This window comes from Staurois parvus, unplaced genomic scaffold, assembly GCF_062004578.1.
Source record: "Staurois parvus isolate SC_StPar_1 unplaced genomic scaffold, SC_StPar_1.0 ptg000082l, whole genome shotgun sequence".
Lineage (NCBI taxonomy): Eukaryota > Metazoa > Chordata > Amphibia > Anura > Ranidae > Staurois > Staurois parvus.
In genome coordinates, this window is record NW_028317878.1 from 5,086,925 (window position 1) to 5,107,924 (window position 21,000).

The following is a 21,000-nucleotide window of genomic DNA, read 5'->3' on the forward strand; positions in this document are numbered from 1 at the left end:
AAAAAATTAAAGGAACACTTTATAATCAGAGTATAACATCAAGTCAAGTAAACTCCTGGGATATTTATCTGGTCAGTTAAGCAGCAGAGCGTGTTGTTAATCAGTTTCAGCTACTATGGTGTTAATGAAATTAACAACAGGTGCACTAGATGGGCAACACTGAGACGATCCCCTAAAACAGGAATGGTTTTACAGGTGGAGGCTACTGACATTTTTTCCCTACTCATCTTTTCTCACTGCTTTTCACTAGTTTTGTATGTGGCTAGGGTCAGTGTCACTATTGGTAGCATGAGGTGATACCTGGACCCTACAGAGGTTGCACAGGCAGTCCAACTCCTCCAGGATGGCACATCAATACGTGCCATTGTCAGAAGGTTTGCTGTGTCTCCCAGCACAGTCTCAAGAGCATGGAGGAGATTCCAGGAGACAGGCAGTTACTCTAGGAGAGCTGGACAGGGCTGTAGGAGGTACTTAACCCATCAGCAGGACCGGTATCTACTCCTTCTTTGTGCAAGGAGGAACAGGATGAGCACTGCCAGAGCCCTACAAAATGGCTTCCAGCAGGCCACTGGCTCTGACCAAACAATCAGAAACAGACTTCATGAGGGTGGCCTGAGTGCCCAACATCCTCTAGTGGGCTCTGTGCTCACTGCCCGGCACCATAGAGCTTGATTGATATTTGCCACTGAACACCAGAATTGGGTGGTCCGCCACTGGTGCCCTGTGCTTTTCCTGTGCTTTTCACAGATGAGAGCAGGTTCACCCTGAGCACATGTGACAGACATGAAAGTCTGGAGAAGCCATGGAGAACATTATGCTGCCTGTAACATCTTTCAGCATGACTGTTTTGGTGGTGGGTCAGTGATGGTCTGGGGAGGCATATCCATGGAGGGACGCACAAACCTCTACAGGCTAGTCAATGGCACCCTGACTGCCATTAGGTATCGGGATGATATCCTTGGACACATTGTCAGATCCTACGATGGTGCAGTGGGTCCTGGGTTCCTCCTGGTGCACGACAATGCCCGGCCTCATGTGGCGAGAGTATGCAGGCAGTTCCTGGAGGATGAAGGAATTGATACCATTGAGTGGCCCCCACGCTTGCCTGACCTAAATCCAATAGAACATCTCTGGGATATCGTGTCGGTCCATCCGATGCCGCCAGGTTGCACTTCAGACTGTCCAGGAGCTCAGTGATGCCCTGGTCCAGATCTGGGAGGAAATACCCCAGGACACCATCCGTTGTCTCATTAGGAGCATGCCCCAACATTGTCAGGCATGCATATAAGCACGTGGGGACCATACAAACTACCGAGTACCACTTTGAGTTGCTGCAATGAAATTTCAGCAAAATAGACTACCCTGCTGCATAATTGTTTTATTTTGATTTTTTGGGTGTCTTTGAATTCAGTCCTCTGTAGGTTGATAATTTTCATTTCCATCAAATGCTGAGGCATCCTTACATTCCTAACACATTACCCAGTCCATATCAGTATACATATCCAGCATGATATTCTTCCCCATTGAGATCCGATCTGTTTTCAAAGTGTTACATAAATGTTTTTGAGCAGTATATATCTTGCATGTCAAATCCAAATCCACGGCCATTTGCGGTGCTCACAGAGCTGAAGGAGATATAGAGGCAGTCTTTTTAGCCGTTTTTGTGTTTATTAAAAGTCAGCAGCTACAAAAACTGTAGCTGCTGACTTTTTAATAAACACCCACTTACCGGTCCCGAAGTCCAGCGATCTTCTCACCCATGCCGTCCTTTCTCCCCTTCTCCCTTCCACGGCGCCGGCATCTCTACTGTGGGCACCAGGCTGTGACAGCTTGCGGCTTCACAGCCTGGTGCCCACTGCGTATGCGCGAGTCACGCTGTGCCTCCTAATTGGTTGGGCAGTCTTCTGGGACCTGTGAAAGTTCCCAGGAGACTGTGGGAGGGAGGAGGGGGCCAAACTTCCGGCTCACTTTGCTGCGGCGAACTGAGCCAGAAGTGGGAGCGGGTACCTGTAAAAAACAGGTATCCCTCCCCCCCCCCCAAAAGGTGCCAAATATGGCAGTGGAGGGGGGAGGCAAAAAAACGGAGCTTCGTCTTTTGAGTGGAACTCTGATTTAAACACCTGGCTCCTCTTTCGATCCTGCGCTGTACTCCTCTCCATTCATTTTTCACAGCCATTTGACTCCTGCCGCTGTCAATCACATCTTGTGAGGAGGGAGTAGGTGGCGTGGCTGACCAGCGCTGTGTGTGTGTCTATGCAGGGGCGTATTTATCGTGAGGCAAACAAGGCGTTTGTCTAGGGTGGCATTTTTCAGGGGAGCGGCGCGGTACCACCCCCCCTTCCTCTGGCAGAAGTGACACATGACGCAGAGTGATCTGAGTGCTGGCACTGGGAGCGGCCGGTGCTCAGCTCTGCTCATTGTGTGTGCAATGGGAAGCCGGACCAAAGCAGGGTTTATCGGAAGGGGTACCAGAGCTGACACCGCACCAGCTACACTGATCCGCAGCTCTGCCCCCGGGTAGCTCCCAGCAGAGCGCATCAAAGCCACCTCCCTCCTCCACTGTCTACGTGTACTCGGGAGGAGGAGAGACACCGCTGTGCATGTCTGTGCTGATCTGAGGTCTGTACCAATTTTGTTATAATGTTCCTGGGCAGAGGAGGGGGACAGAGTGACCGGGAAGGGGGGGGGAGTTAAGAGGATATGTGCTGGGGGGGGGGCACTTTGGGTGGGGAGAGGATCTAAGCTAGAAGTTGGTTTGGGATCTGACCCCACACAAGAGCACAAGCCCTCTCCCCTCCCAAAGCACCCCCCAGCACATATCCAACCCCCCCCCACCTCCCCACTAGCACAAGTGGAGGGGGGTCTGTACTGAGAGAGGGGGGCCTATAATGATGGAGAAGGGTCTGTACTTAGTGGGAGGGGGGTCTACAGCTGTATATAGCCTGGCTTGGGATCCTGCATGAATGCCCCCATAGCACACAGTGTGCTAAGGAGGCATTTGGAGAAGAGAAGGAGCAGACAGGGCCAGCAGGGGACCCCACAAAAGAAGGAATGGGACAGTTCTGTGCAACACCATTGCACAGAGCAGGTAAGTATAACATGTTATCTTTACAATAGCTTTAACCTTCAAAGAAAACTGGTCATTGGAAACCATCCTTCTGGAAATGCTAGTTGCCTTGCTGTGGCAATGTACCATCCTATTACTACTTTTCAAAGCCACTGACCTTGTACATGTGTGCGGATCAGAAGCTTTATTCAATAAATTGAGTATGTTTTCTTTATGCTACCAATTAATATTCTTTCCAAGTCAGCTCAGTACATGGTGACTAGTTGCTATGAGTTTCTATGAGTTTCTATATTATAGGAATTGACATTGATTATTGAATAAGGATTGAGGTGTTCTGACCTTAGGTTGTATGTTGATTCCAAGTTTTTGACTCACAGTTGATGTGAGAAAAGGCATATGAGCCAGGCATCTAGCATTAATGTATTATATGTATAAAGGGTACAGTGCTGCCAACCTTCACATCACCAGTAACATGTACAACTCCATCAATATGAATGTGCTCTGTAGACTGTAGCAATCATTTTCCATGCAATAAAGTCCATTCATTCGGTACTCAGTGTTCTGTGTTATTCTCGATCCATCAGGAAGAAGGGTAACTTCTCATAATAAAGTTTGATGGTGAAAGCTGTGCCCATGTTCAAATAATCCACTTCATGTGACTCCCTAATTTCTCCCACACTCACCAGAAACATTTGACTTCTTGAGTCAGACACACCCCTGATAATCTCCGAAGATGGACATTTCCAGCGGGCCCAGTGTACTCCAGTGCCACTGCACTCACATATCCAATAGTTCATATCTTAGGCAGAAGAGGGCATAATATGTGCAAAGGGAAGGAGAGAAAGCTTTGCATGGTAAAATATTGTTTGTTACATAAAAGAAGTAAAAGCCCATGTGTGACGAGCGCGGCGTCAGACCCCAGCCCTTCTCACCAACTTGTGACCAAAGGACTAGCCAATCTAAAACAGCTGTGCCTGCACAAAGATTTTCCAGCTCATTGGACCACAATCTAGGTGCCAGCAGCCTGAGAGCGATTGTTACTGGGTCAGGTTATTTAACGCAATTAACCCTTCACACTGCCACCACCTGAGGAGGAAACTCATAAATCTTAGCAGTAACACTATGATGTTTGAATAAGTGTCTGTATACACACTGTCACTGCAGACACATGTATCCAGAGGTTTTAAAAGACACAGTAGCACTCTTCAGAGACAGGGATTCTTAGTTTGCATTTAAAAGCTTTAGAAACAGTTCAACACTTTTCAGAAAATAAGATTTATTACTAAAAAGGGTGCAATAAAAATATTTACAGAAAAGATGTAACCAATATATATATATATATATATATATATATATATGTATAAATAGAGAAAGCAATAACACAACAGAGAGAATAAAGAAAGAAGTTTAAGAAGGTAGGTTACTTGCCGAAGTCCTTGGTTTAAGCAGAGTTCAAGTGTCCTGAACAAAAGGGTACCTTTTCTCCCGAAGTTGGTTTCTGATGTTAAAAGGGAGAATCTCTTCATCTTTCTCTCCAGGCATGACAGCCTTTTTTCTAGGAACCCAGCAGGGTGTCTCCTTAAAGCAGAGAACAATCGCCTCATTTGGGGAGGGGTGTTTAGGCGGGGACTCAGGCTATGACCAAATCCCTCTCGCGTTTATACCATAGTCAATAACCTTCACTAGGTACATGTAGCAGCCTAGCCACTGGTATATTAATATGCAGAATGATATCCTGAACGTCCAGACATCAAATATGACACATCTTACCGTTCCAGATAAAGACATATTGCTTTCTGCTCTCATGTAGGTGCCACATAGGGGTGTAAGGTGTCAGGTGACTCGTATTAATCTGAATATATGCTTTGTTTTACTGTACCTTGTTCCTGTTGGGATTTATGAATTTGTATGAAAAAGTGGTTTCAAGTGGTATGTACGTTTTACTGCCACTCTGGAATGCTTTTATGTCCAGTGACTGACTGATTTATAGCTTTACAACCAGGCCAAGGCAAGAGTCTGACAGACATCATGGGACCAGCTAATTGGGTTTACAACCATGAAGTGTATCCAGCTGTGCCCTGTGCAGTCCTGAACTCAGCACACACTCAGACCACATTCCTTGCAAGGGGAGGGGGCTGGAGGGAGAGAGAATGATATTTGCAGAGTATGACAAAAGATGGTGGATCTTAGCAAAATGGTTGTCCGCGTCTATATCTGTGCGCACAATTATCACACCATGTACTTACAATGTGTCCGAATACAATTTCTATGCAAACCAGGAAGTTATGCTTGGCATGCTTTCCAAACAGTGGAAATGATGTTACTGGAAGCCTCACCCAACATGTTTCAGCATCAGTAATTTACATCTTCAGAAGGGCCCAGTTTCACCTCTGCTGGATATGTAGACTAAACATGGCCCACTACACTCAACTATGTAATGGACTTTCTATTTCATAAAATTGCAATCTGTACTTTCCATAATCAGCCTAAAACCATGTAATGACATATGAAGAGTGATCAGATACTAATACAAATACAATAAATATATATAAAAAATATACTTCAATACATAAAATAAAAAAGAATAAGTGTGTGTGTGTATATATAGTTATTTATATCAAATCCTGTGGCATCTAGTGTATAGGCTAAATTAACCTAATGCTAAAGTGTGTATTAAGACCATAATTATACCAAATGTCCCAAATAAACTAAATTAAATGTTGGTACTAGGTGTAACCCCCCAGCCTCTTAAAAGTTGGAAATAAAACAGTTGAGGTTTATATCTACACTATATTGCCAAAAGTATTGGGCCGTCTGCCTTTACACGCACATTATTATTATTATTATACAGGATTTATATAGCGCCAACAGTTTGCTCAGCACTTTACAATATAACGGAAGACAATACAGTAACAATACAGTTCAACTGTAATTGTAACTGTGGGGGATGGACTGGTTGGAAGAGTAGAAGATTCTAGTATTAGCTGAGGGCAGGATAGGCTTCCCTGAAGAGATAGGTTTTCAGAGATTGCCTAAAAGTGAGCAGAGTAGGCGATAGTCTGATAAATTGGGGTAGAGAGTTCCAGAGGATGGGGGAAGCTCTGGAGAAGTCCTGGAGACAAGCATGGGAGGAGGAGACAAGGGAGCTAGAGAGTAGGAGGTTTTGCGAGGAGAGGAGAGTATGGTTTGGGTGATATTTAGAGACAAGATCGGTGATGTAATTTGGGGCAGAGTTATAAATGGCTTTATACGTTTATACGCACATGAAATTTAATGGCATCCCAGTCTTAGTCCATAGGGTTCAATATTTAGTTGGCCCACCCTTTGCAGCTATAACTGCTTCAACTCTTCTGGGAAGTCTGTCCACAAGGTTTAGGAGTATGTCTATGGGAATGTTTGGCCATTTTTCGAGAAGCACATTTGTGTTGTCAGGCATTGATGTTGGATGAGAAGGCCTGGCTCGCTGTCTCCACTCTAATTCATACCAAAGGTGTTCTACTGGGCTGGGGCCAGTCAAGTTTCTCTACCCCAAATTCGCTCATCCATTTTTTTATGGACCTTGCTTTGTGCACTGGTGCGCAGTCATGTTGGAACAGGAAGGCATCATCCTCAAACTGTTCCTGCAAAGTTGGGAGCATGACATTGTCCAAAATGTCTTGTTAAGCTAATACCTTAAGAGTTACCTTCACTGTAAGTAAGGGGCCAAGCCCAACCCCTGAAAAATAACCCCACACCATAATCCCCCCTCCACCAAACTTTACACTTGACACAATGAAGTCAGGAAAGCATCATTCTCCTGGCAACCGCCAAACCCAGACATATCCATTGGATTGCCAGACAGAAAAGTGTGAGTCATCACTCCAGAGAACACGTCTCCACTGCTCTAGAGTCCAGTGTTGGTGTGCTTTACACCACTGCATCCCACGCTTTGCATTGCACTTGAACATGTAAGGCTTAGATGCAGCTGCTCAGCCATGAAAACCCATTTCATAAAGCTCTCTATGCAGTGTTGTTGTGCTAATCTGAAGGCCGCACAAAGTTTGGAGGTCATTAGCTATTGACTCTGCAGACAGTTGGCGACTTCTGTGCACTGTGCACTTCAGCATGCGCTGACCCTGCTCTGTCATTTTACGTGACCTACCACTTTGTGGCTGAGTTGCTGTTGTTCCCAGTTGCTTCCACTACCACTTACATTTGACCATGGAATATTCATTAGCAAGAAAATTTCACGGATGGACTTCTTGCACAGGTGGCAACCTATCATGGTATCACGCTTGAATTCACTGAGCTCCTGAGACCGACACATTCTTTCACAAATGTTTGTAGAAGCAGTCTGCTTGCCTAGGTGCTTGATTTTATATGCCTGTGGCCATGGAGGTGATTGGAACACCTGAATCCAATGATTTGAATGGGTGTCCCAATACTTTTGGCAATATATGTGTCCTTTTATGAAACTGAGATCAGTGGCAATCCTGAGGATCGTTGTTGATCTCAGATCATTAGTGGTTTAGGAAACAGATGATCAGGGGAGAACATGTTCTCCGCTGATCAGCTCAGCACACAGACTGCCAGTGTATGAAGGAGCGATGTCAGCCCTTCACTGGCAATCTGTGTTCTCCCTCCAGATTCTCCAGCCCAGAGGTAGAGAATCGGGGGAACCACAAACAAAGTAATTTACCGCTGCTTAGTAAACGGTGTTTGACGGATCTCTTAATGTAATCTTGCGAGATTACAGTAACAGCACCCATTTTCTAGCATTCAAAGCGTTTGTAGATCGCTTCTCCCTTCATTAGGAGAAGTGATCTACACCGCTTCATAAAAAGGCATTCAGAGGAGAACTGTCTTCTCTGAGAATGTCGGAGAACTGAACAGCAGTCATTTACCGCTGCATGATAAAAGGACACCATAGTGTATATTGAGACCCTCCGGGCACAATGTCCCCATCTCATATATCCAACGAGTCTTGTTTTGTGATATAGCTTTCTTCATATCTGTGCCCCTCCAATGTCTCTGTACCTTGTCTATTTCACAAAAAGACAGTAGTCTAGGTTTCACATTGTGATGCAGCTTAAAATGATTGGAGACACTATGAGGTTTATCTACTAAAGCTGGAGAGTACAATATGAGGCTCACTTCTGCATAAAACCAATCATCTTCTAACCTCAGCTTGTTCAATTAAGCTTTGGCAATAAAACCTGGACATTTCTGTGCAGAAGTGAGCCTGATTTTGCACTCTTCAGCTTTAGTAAATAAACCCCTGTGTTTGCAGAAACCCTTTCTAATTTTATTTACATGCTCCCCTATGCGTACCCTCACTTTTCTGCCGATTCTACCCATATACTGGAAGCCACATGGGAACTCTAATAGGTACAGTGCATCCAGAAAATATTCACAGCACTTAACTTTGGCCACATTTTGTTATGTTACAGCCTTATTACAAAATTAAATTAATTTTTTTCCTCTAACATTCTACAAACAATACCCCATAATGACAATGAGATAGAAGTTCATTTTCAAATCTTTGCAATTTATTAAAAATAAAAAAACGGAAAAAAAAAACACATGTATATAAATATTCACAGCCTTTACTCAATACTTTGTTGAAGCACCTTTAGCACCAATTGCAGCCTCAAGTCATTCTGCATATGATGCTACAAGCTTGGCACACCTATTTTTGGGTAATTTCTCCCATTCTTCTTTGCAGTACTTCTCCAGTTCCATCAGGTTGGATGGGGAGCATCGGTGCACAGCCATTTTCCGATCTCTCTAGAGATGTGCACTCGGGTTCAAGTCTGGGCTCTGGCTGGGCCACTCCAGGACATTCACAGAGTTGGCCTATAGCCACTCCTTTGTTATGTGGGCTGTGTGCTTAGGGTCGTTGTCCTGTTGAAAGATGAACCGTTGCCCCAGTCTAAGGTCCAGAGCGCTCTGGAACAGGTTTTAATCAATGATGTCTCTGTACATTGCTGGAATCATTTTTCCTTCAAGCCTGACTAGTCTCCCAGTTCCTGCCGCTATAAGCATCCCCACAGCATGATGCTGCCACCACCATGCTTCACTGTAGGGATGGTATTGGCTAGTTGGTGGGCGGTGCCTTGTTTCCTCCAGACATGATGCTTGGCATTCAGGCCAAAGAGTTCAATCTTTGTTTCATCAGACCAGAGAGTTTTGTTTCTCATGGTCTGAAAGTCCCTCAGGTGCCTTTTGGCAAACTCCAGGCAGGCTACCATTTGCCCTTTACTGAGAAGTGGCTTTGGTCTGGCCTGTCTACCATACAGGCCTGATTGGTGGAGTGCTGCAGAGATGGTTGTTCTTCTGGAAGGTTCTCCTCTCTCCACAGAGAAACGCTGCAGCTCTTTCAGAGTGTCCACTGGGTGCTTGGTTACCTCCCTGGCTAAGGCCCTTCTCCCTCGATCGCTCATTTTGGCCTGTGGCACACTCTAGGAAGATTCCTGGTGTTTCCAAACTTCTTCCATTTACGGATGATAGAGGCCACTGTGCTCATTGGGACCTTCAATGCTGCAGAAATGTTAGTAACACTTAGTAAATAGTGCTTAAAAAATAATTTTAAATAAAACAATAAAATTTAAAGCACTCCTACCCCCCTATGCTTACCCTTACCTTCCTTTTTTTTTTGGGAGGTGATGCTAGAGCAAGTTTAATTAAGTAAAATTAGGAGTACTGTGTGAAATAAGTGCTAATCTACATGATTGCATGTGTAAGCCCTGTAGCTGAAGCTGCAATGCAAGACAATGGAAATCATATTCTCTATGGTGCCCATTCACATCAATGCAACATGATGTAGAGTGGTTTTTGAAAAGGTGCAGGTGCTTCTTTTGATGCTACACTGTGCATTTTTGGTCTAATAGCCTTCAATGAAAGCACATAAAAAGCATGTACATGTATTTTGGGTTGACCTTGTGCTTAACAATTAGTCTTATACAAAATAATGCATAAAGCATGAAAAACCAATAAAAAGTGTGCTGAAAAAAATAGGCTGCTTGCAGAACTAGTACCATGTATGATTTTTCTTCGTGTAAAGTTGGAAGCATGTAATGTCTATGCAGCACTTGCGGGTATTTAGGTGTCCGTTTATGAACCAGCGGTAACAGATCTCTGCTCAGTTCTCCGGTATTCTCGGAGAACATAGTTCTCCTGTGAATGCAGTTTATGAAGCAGTGTCGATCAGTTCTCCAAACGAAGGGAGAACGGTCTACAAACGCTGGAGAACGGTCTACAAACACTGGAAAACGGCTGATTTTACTATAATCTCGTGAGATTACAGTAAAAGATCAGTTTACTAAACAGAGGTAAATAATCGCTGCTTAGTTTGCAGTCCCTCCGATTCTCCAGCTCTGGGCTGGAGAATCTGGAGGGAGAACACAGATCTCCAGTGAAGGGCTGAACATGTTCTTGGCTGATCTCCTGAGTGTCATAAACTGTGAATGACCAGAGAATAGCTGCGATCCTCTGAATCGCAGCTATTCTCTGTGTCATAAACGGACACCTTAATACCTCTCACAGAGATCACAGTGCTCCTTTTAACAATCCACTTTTCTCCCAACTAGGTCAGCACAATTTTTGCTTAGGCACCGTTCTTGGGCAGGGAGCACATCCAAGCCAGAGATGTGGCTCAGATGAAATGTGTGAATTCTGGTACAGTTCAGGGTTTGTTCTCACATGCTTTCCCCTAGATCAACTCCTTGCCTGCAGTCGTTCACTTTGTGACTTGCCAAAAAGTTAGCTTTGCTGTCTGGTTACAGAGGGAGGAGACTAAGGAAATGTTTCCTCCTCCCTGCAGTAGACTGATGCCACCCAGCCTAGATTAAAGCCTTGCTCCAGCTTTACTATCACTTTAGTTTGACCCAAATGAACTATTTCCTTTACTAATACAGTACATGTGACCACTGCCAGCACTGGATACATTGCATGTAGCTATATACTGTATACAGCGCTGTGTTCCAGCAGTGGTACTTGGACTTCATCCTATTTCTTTAACAAGATGGAGTCAGGCTGAGTGCTGCTCGGCCATTCACAGGAAGCCTTGCAGGAAGCTGGGGTTTTTTTGCCTTCCTCTGGATCAACTGTGGGTATAGGATTATAACTTTTTTTTCAGCCAGACTAACTATGTTACTATGTATATGCACCCTACATTTTATCAATGAATACAAAACTTCCTTTGATTGGCAGAGGTGGACAGGTGGGTGTATGTCATGATCTCCACCTGTTACATAAAAAGTGCAAAATCTTGTGAGCTGCTATACAAAACCAGTGATACAAAATGCTAATTATAAAATTGTGAATCGCTCACACTATTCACACTCCTATCTAAAATGTGTTATATAACATAAATATCAATCAAGTTGGTTGTTTTGGTTTAGCTCATAGGTGAAGCACGGCACCTTATGATCTCCACCTCAGATCAATCAGAGGAAGCCTTGCATTTATTGATAAAATACAAAGCTTCCTTTGAAAGTCAAACCCAACTTTGTTCTGGGGATTGGAAGTCCCTGCACTGCTGTCGGAACATAGCACTGTATACTGTATCTAGCTGACAGTGCTGATGATGGCCACATGTGTTCATGAAGAAAATAGTTTATTTGGGCCAGCCTGGCCCAAATGAACTATTAAAGTAAAAGCAAAGCTGGAGCAGGGGCGGACTGACAACTCATGGGGCCCCCGGGCAATAGGGGATCATGGGGCCCCTGTGTCCTTGCCCAAACTCAAAAAAGCCTATGAAAAAGGTACCAGGGGTATCTCATGGGGCCCCCTACTGACCCCGGGCCTTCTGGCAGTGCCTGAGTATCCAAATGGTCAGTCCGCCCCTGAGCTGGAGTAAGGCTTTAAGTCACTCAATTAGCACTGAAGACCTGCTTTTTATTGATTAAATATACAATTTAAAAAAAAAAATTATTACAAGAACTAGAGCAATGTGAGGTTGAAATGCTTACTAAAGGAATTTCCAAATCTCGGGATGTGTGCTGTGTCCGATAGTTACAGCAAAGTTCCAACTAATTTATAATAACAATGAAGTTTGCCCTAAAAATATACACTATATTGCTAAAAGTATTGGGACACCCCTCCAAATCATTGGATTCAGGTGTTCCAATCACCACCATGGCCACAGGTGTATAAAATCAAGCACCTAGGCATGCAGACTGCTTCTACAAACATTTGTGAAAGAATGGGTCCCTCTCAGGAGCTCAGTGAATTCAAGCGTGGTACCGTGATAGGTTTCCACCTGTGCAATAAGTCCATCTGTGAAATTTCTTTGCTACTAAATATTCCACAGTCAATGGTTAGTGGTATTATAACAAAGTGGAAGCAACTGGGAACAACAGCAACTCAGCCAGTGCTCAGCTGAAGTCACAAGAGTGCTCTAACTGCTGATGAGAAAAGGTATTTAGCAGTTTATATTTACTGAAATAATTGCATTTCCATGTTGTGTGTACTGTGGGAGACCAGATATACTGAATGCAGGGTCCTGGGTTTAGTAACACAGTGCATCACATTGTACTCCATGTATGTTGTGATATGCTGCTTGAATTTGGTGCATGCTGTGCCATTTTTAGAATGTACGTGAGACACTTCAGCAAAATCTGTCTGTACCAGGGTCTCTCTCTGTACACTAAAAGAGAGTTGGCCCTAATTAGTTCCATCTTAATAAGATACAAACTGCCTATCTGTTATTTTGAATTTGATTCAAGCAATGGACAATAATGTAAAACTGGCGCATTTTAGAACTGCCTAAATTTATCACAGGAGTCACAAAGGAGAACCAAAAGTTCTGCAGATGCTTCATGAATTTGCCAGAACACAAACACTCCTCCCTATCCCCCATCACACCTATTGCTTGTTGAAATGTTTGAATGGTTTGCTTAAGTTGTAGAGCCATGTAGGACGTGCTGGGTAGGGTTCTAACAGGGGTGGACTGACCATTTGGAATCTCGGGCACTGCCCGAGGGCCCAGGGTCAGTAGGGGGCCTCATGAGATGCCCCTGGTACCTTTTTCACAGGCTTTTTTGAGTTTGGGCAAGGACAAAGGGGCCCCATAATCCCCTATTGCCCGGGGGCCCCATGAGTTGTCAGTCCGCCCCTGGTTTTAAAACTGGCCATACCCTGTTGAACCGGTTGAATTTCGTTTCATGTAAGGGCACACTGGTTGTAGATAAATCGATCCATTGATCAGCTTCTGTGCAACCAGCCTGTTGGGTTTTTCCCTAGCGATTAGTGTCACTGGCTATTGCTAGCCACACTAATGACTGTGTTCTGCCGACAGGGAAGGCTCCCCGCCGGTAGAACACGATAGAGCTGAGGGAGGGATTCCCCCATCAACACTGACTGCATTGATGGTGGAGTTGAGCAATTAGCATAATCTATGGTCTACGTTACTCAGGCACTGCAGGTCTGACATTGCACCGCTAGGTATTTCGGTGGTACCTTAGGGGCTACATAATGCTTTTGGGGTAAAGCAGCATCATGCATGGCATGATGGTTTGTGGAACTTTGCTCTGCACAGCACATTAGGCATCATACCCCAGAGTGAAAGTATTTATTGCGTGATTAAACCTGTATTGTACTGTAGTGTATTCATGTGCTGCATGGCAGTACAGGGTGGGATGTACCCTAATTAAGTATTTTGATGTTTATATACGGTATTGTATATAAAAATAAAGTATATTTTTTCAACTACAAAAAAAACACATTAGCAAAAGGGATTAATGCCAGAAAAATGGTGCAGCAGCTTTATTGAATTTCCCCCACTATGTGTTACCACAGCACATAGGTCTGATGGGGGTCCTTGGGCTGAATCCACGTCCTTCTGTGCATGTTTTCATACACTAACATATGTGAATTATTTGTGTAGACATCTTAAAAGAGATATGGTATTTTTTTAACCAACATGCCTCAGAGATGTGAATTGGCACCATTTAAAACGTAAGCTAAACTGTGTAAAATGATTAACTTGTGTGAAAACCTAGAAGAGTGTTAATATCTGATTATATAGTCTGCAAAGTTTACAGTACTAGTGTCTGCTCACAAAGGTAGGTGTGTATATTCCGGGAAGCTGCAAAACACATCTTGGTTGGGAATTTCTTAGCTCGTCACATCTGTTGTAAAGAGATTACAGCCATGTCTTCAGTTCAGGAAAATCTGATGTGCAGAATGGCCCTGACCTCCATCAGCAGGTTTCAATGCTCTGTAGTGCATACAGTTGAAGGAAATGTCATTTTGTGATGTCAATAAAGTTAAAATAAAAAAAGTAAACTATGATGCATTATAACAGCACATTGCATTGCCCCTCAATGCCCCTACACAACAAACATTAGTGCACCTGTGTTTTACCATATGGGCTAGTGTGGAACATTGCGTGGTTTGTACATGTGGGGTTTCTTGGGATAATGATTACTTGTAGTGATCACTCGCTGTGTGAACAGTCATGACCAGGGGCGGACTGACAACTCATGGGGCCCCCGGGCAATAAGGGATCATGGGGCCCCTGTGTCCTTGCCAAAACTCAAAAAAGCCTATGAAAAAGGTACCAGGGGCATCTCATGAGGCCCCCTACTGACCATGGGCCCTTGGGCAGTGCCCAAGTTTCCAAATGGTCAGTCCGCCCCTGGTCATGACTACCTGTGCCCTGACCCCCTGGGGCTCAAGACTCGTGATGGGGGCCAGGCAACTACAGATCCACCAATTCAAAGGGCTTACAGACCCTGCTCCTTGTGATCAGCTGAAGCCAAGCACCAAGTACTAGGTGAGAGCTTCTCCCAAAGAGAGACCCACCCAAGGCAGGGAAGCAAGGAGCCTGAGGGCCACCCATCCTTCCCCTAGACTTCAGGGTAAGGCCAAAGACCCACACTCTACCATCTGTGCCTGGGAATGACATAATAAGTGCAGTGACAAACATGGAGAACAAATCTTATGAACAGATGGCAGCAGGATCCTTGTGTCCTCTGGCTCCTACATCACTGTGGAGTACTTGAGTGATGAATTCAGACGAGTCTAATGGAGGATGCATCCCTTGAATGATGAGAAAGTAGGAGCCTCAACCTCCAGAAAAGGAAAATAGAGGGGCTCGGTAAGACAGCAAAGTTGGGCCATACGTAGTGTTACCGCCTCATCCCTTTAAAACCAAACACATTACACAGGTTCTGTGGCTGATTAAGGTGGTAATTAAACTCCCTTGGTGCCACTTATCTGCATTAAATTAGCTTCAGAACCTGTGTAATTAATGTGCTAGTTTTTAAAGGCATGAGGTGACAACACTAGGTATACGCTGTCAAGAATCAGCATTTCCTGTGGCCTGGTATGGACAGCTGCAGCCAGCATGGCTTTGGGTCTTGCTAAAAGCTTTTACATTTTTAAATCAGTTTTTCTGTCACTTTTTAAATAGCATTTTTTTCTTCCTTTCCATGGCTTCCTTCAATCTGCTAATTAAGGGGAGGGGTTAATTGGTCGCAGGTGATACAGGTACTATATAACTTGCTGTAGAGCTCACTCTGAGTGGAAAACAGGAATCTACTAACCTGTGTTAACTGGGAGTTCCTATTAATATTGTAACTGGGATAATGTGTACTAGCAGGGTGGAAGGTTTTCTGCAGTGCACAGTGTGCCGTATGTATGCAACAATGGAGTAACAGCTCCAGGATGGATACCACTGTGACAGATGTGAGATGGTTGCCCTTCTGGAAACTTAGGTTAGAGATCTGGAGGAGCAAGTTGCAACACTGGGAAGAACCGACAACCTTGAAAAAAGGTTCCCATGTTACAAACAACCACTGAAATTGGTACCATTTGTATGAAAATCAGAAATGTGCAAAATACATGTGCACAAGATGTCAATTAATTAAAGTGTTTGTTCATCAATGTCAGAAGTCTGCAAAGCAAAATAGGTGAGTTGGAAGCTTTGGTGTGTGAACAGAACTATAATTTAATTGGTATTGCTGAATCTTGGCTTCATTCTTCACATGACTGGGCCATAAATATTCCTGGCTATGTTCTCTTTCGGAGAGCCAGGGTAAATAGGAAAGGTGGTGGTGTCTGTATCTATGTGAGAAGTGATCTCAGAGCGAGTGTGAAAGAGGACCTAGTTGATGGAGAGTGTGATGAGGCTGAAGCATTATAGGTGGAACTGCACATGGGGGTGCGTACTACAAAGGTAATCAAAGGAGCATGGGGGAGCTCTTGTCCATAATGGGCATGGTATTGACACAGCTCCAAATGATCCACATTGGCTCACAACTGATATGATCCAGAAATATTTAGACAGAATAAAGGTGATAAAGCACCTGGACTGGATGGCATACTCCCACGGGTCCTTGAAGACTTGAGCTCTGTCATTTCAAAGCCATTATTTCTAATTTGTAGGGACTCTTTAATGACTGGCATAGTACCACTAGATTGGCATAAGGCCAATGTGGTGCCAATATTTAAAAAGGGGTCAAAATCTTTACCAAGGAATAATAGACCTGTTAGTTTAACTTCTATAGTTGGGAAGATAATGGATAGTTTAATAAAAGACCACATCGATGAGTTCTTCCTGGAAAAAAATATTTTAAGCAACAGACAGCATGAATTCATGAAAGACAGAAGTTGTCAAACAAATCTGATTTCTTTTTATGAGGAGGTGAGCAAAACCTTGGTCAGAGGGGTGGCGGTGGATGTAGTATACTTGGATTTTGCAAAAGCGTTTGATACAGTTCCCCACACACAGCTAATGTGTAAGGTAAAGTCTACAGGCTTGGAAAAATCCATATGTAAATTGATAGAAAACTGGCTAAAAGATCGTATTCAGAGAGTAGTGGTTAATGATTCATACTCTGAATGGGTCATCAGTGGTGTACCCCAAGGTTCAGTGTTGGGATCCTTACTTTTTAATATATTTATAAATGATATAGGGGCTGGGATTAGAAATCCCATTTCAGTCTTTGCAGCTGACACCAAGCTGTGCAGTTGAATAACGTTCTTATAGGATGTCTCCAACCTACAAGCCGACCTCAATGCACTGTATAATTGGGCAACTATGTGGCAAATGAGGTTTAATGTTGATACATGTAAGGTGATGCACTTGGGGGCTAAGAATATGCATGCATCATACATACTAGGGGGGTACAACTGGGGGATTCAATGGTGGAGAAGGATCTGGGAGTTCTGGTAGATCACAAGCTTAATAATGGCATGCAATACCAAGCTTCGGCTTCTAAAGCAAGAAAAATCCTCTCTTGTAATAAAAGAGGTATAGACTCCAGAGAGAGAGATATCATATTACCCCTGTACAAATCATTAGTAAAACCTCATCTGGAATATACAGTTAGGTCCGTAAATATTTGGACACAGGTACAATTTTAGTTTTTTTTTTAGGTACTTACCAAAACATATTCAAGCTATAGTTATATAATGGATATGAGCTGAAAGTGCACACTCTCAGGTTTAATTTGGAGGAAGGGTTTAGGAATTACAGCTATTAAGAGTAGCCATCCCCCCTTTTTCAAGGGACCAAAAGTAATTGGACAATTGAATCAAAAGCTCTGTCATGGCCAGATGTGGGTTACTCCTTCATTATTTCTTCATCACTTAAGCAGGTAAAAGGTCTGGAGTTGATTATAAGTGTGGTATTTGCATTTGGAATCTATTGCTGTGAACCTACATCATGAGTTCAAAGGAGCTGTCCATGCAAGTGAATCAAACCATTGTAAGGCTTCAAAAACAAAACAAAACAAATCCAGAGAGATAGCAGCAACATTAGGAGTGGTCAAATCAACAGTTTGGTACATTCTGAGGAAAAAAGAATGCACTGGTGACCTCCGCAACATAAAAAAGGCATGGGCGTCCATGGAAGACAACAGTGGTGGATGATCACAGGATCCTCTCTATGGTAAACAAAAACCCATTCACAACATTCAGACAAGTGAAGGACACTCTCCAGGAGGTGGGTGTATCATTGTCAAAGTCTACAATCAAGAGAAGACTTCATGAGAGCAAATACAGAGGGTTCACCACAAGGTGCAAATCATTCATAAGCCTGAAGAATAGAAAAGCCAGATTAGACTTTGCCAAAAAACCTCTAAAAAAAGCCAGACCATTTCTGGAAAAGCATTCTTTGGATGGATGAAACTAAGATTAATCTGTACCAGAATGACAGGAAGAAAAAAGTGTGGATAAGGTTTGGAACAGCTCATGATCCAAAGCACACAACGTCATCTGTAAAACATGGTGGAGGCAGTGTGCTGGCATGGGCATGCATGGCTTCCAGTGGCACTGGGTCATTGGTGTTTATTGATGATGTGGCAGAAGACAGAAGCAGCCAGGTGACTTCTGCAGTGTTTAGAGATATCAGCCCAGATTCAGCCAAATGCAGCAAAGTTGATTGGATGGTGCTTCACAGTACAGATGGACAATGATCCAAAACACACTGCAAAAGCAACCTAAGAGCTTTTGAAGGAAAAGAAGTGGAATATTCTGCAATGGCTGAGTCAGTCATCTGATCTCAACTCAATTGAGCATATATTTCACTTGCTGAATGCAAAACTAAAGGCAGAAAGACCCCCAAACAAAGAACAACTGAAGACAGCTGCAGTTAGAGGCTGGTAAAGCATCAGAAAGGAGGAAACCCAGTCTTTGGTAATGTCCATGGGTTCCAGACTGCAGGCAGTCATTGCCAGTAAAGGATTCTCAACAAAATCTTAAAAATTAACATTTTATTTATGATTATATTCATTTGTCCAATTACTTTTGGTCCTTTGAAAAAGGGGGAATGGCTACTCTTAAGAGCTGTAATTCCTAAACCCTTCCTCCAATTTGGATGTACACACCCTCAAATTAAACCTGAGAGTGTGTACTTTCAGCCCGTATCCATTATGTAACTATAGCTTGAATATGTTTTGGTGAATACCTGGAAAAAAACTAAAATTGTGCTTGTGTCCAAATTATATATGGACCTAACTGTACAGTTTAGTTTTGGGCACCAATTCACAATATGAACATTGGGGAACTGAAGAAAGTACAGAGAAGGGCAAGCAAACTGATAAGAGGCATGGAGGAGCTCAGCTATGAGGAAAGATTAGAGGAACTGAATTGAGAAGAGAAGATTAAGGGGGGATATGACCAAGATGTATAAATACATCAGCGGTTCATATAGTGAACTCAGTGTAGATTTATTCACCCTGAGGTTATTGCAGAGGACAAGGGTGGCAGTCTTTATGTCTGGAGGAAAAGAAATGTAATCTCCAAACACGGAAAGGTTTCTTCACAGTAAGAGCTGTGAAAATGTGGAATCTCAAGAGTTGGTTCTGGCTGACTTGGTGGATTGCTTTAAAAAAGGCATAGATTCTTTCCTAGATACACAGAATATAACTGGATACTAACATTTATAGGTTTAAGTTGATCCAAGGAATATCCGATTGCCTATCGGGGGATCAGGAAGGAATTTTTTTCCCCTGAAGGAGCAAATTGGATCATGCTTTGTTGTTTGTTTGTTTTTGTTTGCCTTCTTCTGGATCAACTGTGGGTGTAGGATTATAACTTTTTTTTTTTTTTTTTTAGGTTGAACTGGATGGACTTTTGTCTTTTTTCAGACTAACTATGTAACATAATGAAGATGATGAAATTAAATTCTACATAGCACCCCTACTCGTTCACCAAAAATGTGCAAAAAGTGAATAAAAACTCAACAGTTTTCGAAAAGTCCTTTATAAAAAAAAGGCAAAAAAAATTGTCCCCTGAAGTAGATCCAACGTCAATCACGATGGACGCCTCTGCCGCCGACCCCCCCCCTGAAGAAAAATAAGAAAGAGCTCTACTCCAGACGAAGGCTCCCTGCCATCTGACAGCTCTGCTGTCTGACAGCACTTACATTAGTCAAGGGGTGGAGCCACATGGTGGTGTTACCGGGTGACCCCGTTCCTTGTGACATCATCCACCTAGGCATGCTGGGTCGCTGATGCCACCAGGGGGTGGGGTCACCTCATGACATCACTGGGTGGCTCCACCCCTTGACTAATTTAAGAGCTGTCAGATGGCTGGAGTAGAGCTCTTTCTTATTTTTCTTCGGGGGGGGGGGGGGGGGCGGCGGCGGCAGTGGTGTTCATCATGACTGATGTTGGATCTGCTTCAGGGGACAATTTTTAATTTTTACAATTTTTTTAATAAAGGATTTGTCAAAACCTGTTGTTTTTGTTCACATTTTTTATTAATTTGGTGAATGAGTAGGGGTACTATGCACCCATGCTCATTCACATGAGGGGCTGGGATCTGGGGGGCCCCCTTCTTAAAGGGGGCTTCTAGATTCTTATAAGTTACCCCCACAGCCCAGGGTTGTAGGGAAGAGGTGCCTGTCCTCAACAACTTGGGGACAAGGTGCTTTGGAGGGAGCTCCCCTGCCCCTAAAGCACCCCCCCCATGTTGAGGGCATGTGGCCTGGCATGGTTCAGGAGAGGGGGTGTTTTCTCATCCCACCCTTTCCGGACCCGCCCAGTTGCATGCTCGGATAAGGGTTTCCCTTAATATCCATACTAGACCCAAAGGGCCTGGTATGGATTGGGAGGGACCCCACGCAGTTTTTTTTTTTCCAGATTTTTTTAATTGCTGCCAATATTGTAATTTTTTTTTATAGTCAGTTGTCAGTGTGGAACCCCGCTGACAGCTGATGACTCATGGGTTGTTAAGGGTGTGGCAGCCACCCGCTTCTTAGTGTCTGTTGTTTACTGGTTAAGGACGTCGGAGGCCATCCGCTCCTTAACAGCCATGTTGTTTACTGGTTGTTAAGGATGCCAGTGGCTGCCCGCTCCTTGACAACCAGCTAAAGTCACACATAGCATAAAAAGTCGGGTTCCTTCCCCACGCTGGACTGGCTAAGTGATGTTAGCAGACAGCAGGCTTCAGAAAACAGGTCACAGGAGTGCAGAATGAACTGCACTCCTATCACAGGATCA